Source organism: Halichoerus grypus, chromosome 5, assembly GCF_964656455.1.
Source record: "Halichoerus grypus chromosome 5, mHalGry1.hap1.1, whole genome shotgun sequence".
Taxonomy (NCBI): Eukaryota; Metazoa; Chordata; class Mammalia; order Carnivora; family Phocidae; genus Halichoerus; species Halichoerus grypus.
Genome location: NC_135716.1, coordinates 118,713,915 through 118,715,958, shown reverse-complemented (window position 1 = coordinate 118,715,958; position 2,044 = coordinate 118,713,915). Strand labels below are relative to the sequence as shown.

General features: G+C 39.9%; 1 pseudogene; it reads left to right on the top strand.

Annotated features, from left to right (window-relative positions):
* The first annotated feature begins 402 nt into the window (after positions 1–402).
* On the top strand, positions 403–979 carry LOC144381762 (large ribosomal subunit protein uL6 pseudogene; annotated as a pseudogene).
* The last annotated feature ends 1,065 nt before the right edge of the window (positions 980–2,044 follow it).

Sequence of the window (2,044 nt, the reverse complement as noted above, 5' to 3'; positions counted from 1 at the left end):
ACTGCTCTGTGAAAATTTTCAAGAAGGGTGACTATTTTGCTTTTTTTATCTTTATTTTTTAAAGTAATCTCTACACCCAATGTGGGGCTCAAAGTCACTACCCCAAGATTAAGAGTTGCATGATCCACTGACTGAGCCAGCCAGGTGCCCCAAAACTTCTGCTCTGTGAAAGACAATGTTAAGAAAATGAGAAGACAACCCAGAGACTGGGAGCATACCTTGTAACAGACACATCTGATAAAGCACTGTTACCCAAAATACACAAAGACCTCTTAAAACCTGACAATATGAAAATGAACAACCTAGTTAAAAATGGGCCAAACACCTTAACAGACACCTCACCAAAGAAGACCTGGAGATGACAAAAAAGCATATGAGCTCTTTGCCACATCAGCTGTGAGAATGAAGACCACTCTCAGCAATCAGATGACTGACATTCCAGAAAATGTCGACATCACTCTGAAAGGATGCACAGTTATTGTGAAGAGCCCCAGAAGAACCCTGCAAAAGGACTTCAAGCACATCAATATAAAACTCAGTCTTCTTGGAAAGAAAAAGAAGGGGCTCTGGGTTGACAAATGGGTGGGGAAATAGGAATTGGCTACTGTTCACACTTTCTATAGTCACGTACAGAACGTGATCAAGGGTGTTACACTGGGCTTTCATTACAAGATGAGGTCTATGTATGCTCACTTCCCCATCAACGTCATTATTCAGGAGAACAGGTCTCTTATTGAAGTCCAAAATTTCTTGGGTGAAAAATACATCTGCAGGGTTTGGATGAAGCCAGGCATTGCTTTTGTTCAGTGTCTCGTGCCCAGAAAGATGAGTTAATTCTGGAAGGAAACAACATTGAACTTGTATCAAATTCAGCTGCTTTGATTCAGCAAGCCACAACAGTTGAAAACAAGGATATCAGAAAATTTGGGGATGGATCTATGTCTCTGAAAAAGGAATAGCTCCTCAGGCTGATGAATAACTTCTAAGTTGTTCAGGAACAGAAACAAAATGATAGATGTTCTTCATATTTTATCAAGATGATTCTTGATAAAATATCTCGTGATATTTTAAAGATACAACAAATGCTCTGTATTTTTTAAGAAAGCATATGGAAAGTTGCTCCACATCATCTGTCATCAGGGGAATGCACATTAAAAGCACAATGAGTTACTACTACACACCTTTCTAGAATGGCCAAAATCCACAACACTGACAACACTAAATGTTGGTGGGGTGTGGAGCAACAGGAACTGTCATAGACTGCTTGTGAGAATGCAAAATGTATAGTCACTTTGGAACACAGTTTGGCAGTTTCCTACAAAGCTAAACATATTCTTACCACGTGATCCAGCAAATCGTGCTCCTTGACATTTGCCCAAAAGAACTGAAAACTTATGTCCACACAAAAACCTGCACGAGAATGTTTATGACAGCTATTCTCAGAATTGTAAAAACTTAGACGAAACCAAGATGTCCTTCTGTAAGGGAATGGATAAATAAACTGAGGTCCACTCAGACAATGGAGTATTATCCAGCGCTAAGAGAAAATGAGTTATCAAGCCATAAAAAGACACAGAGGAAGCTTAAATGCCTACTACTTAAGTGAAAGGAGCCAATCTGAAAGGCTACATACTATACGATTCCAAATATATGACATTCAGGAATAGCAAAACTATGGATATGGTCATTTCCAGGGGTTAGTGTGGAGAAAGGGATGAATAGGTAGATCACAGAGGATTTTTAGGGCAATGAAAACACTCTGATGATGCATGTCATTATGCATTCATTCAAACCCACAGAATGTACAATGCCAAGAGTGAACCCTAATGGATGATCGCCAGAGGGGATGAGGGTGGAAGGATGGACAAATGGGTGAAGAGGAGCAGGAGATACAGGCTTGCTTCCAGTTATGGAATGAATAAATCATGGGGATGAAAGGTACAGCCTAGGGAATATAGACAATGGTATTGTAATAGGGTCGTATGGTAACAGATGGTAGCTACGCTTGTGACGAGCATAGCATAACATACAGAGAAGTTGAATC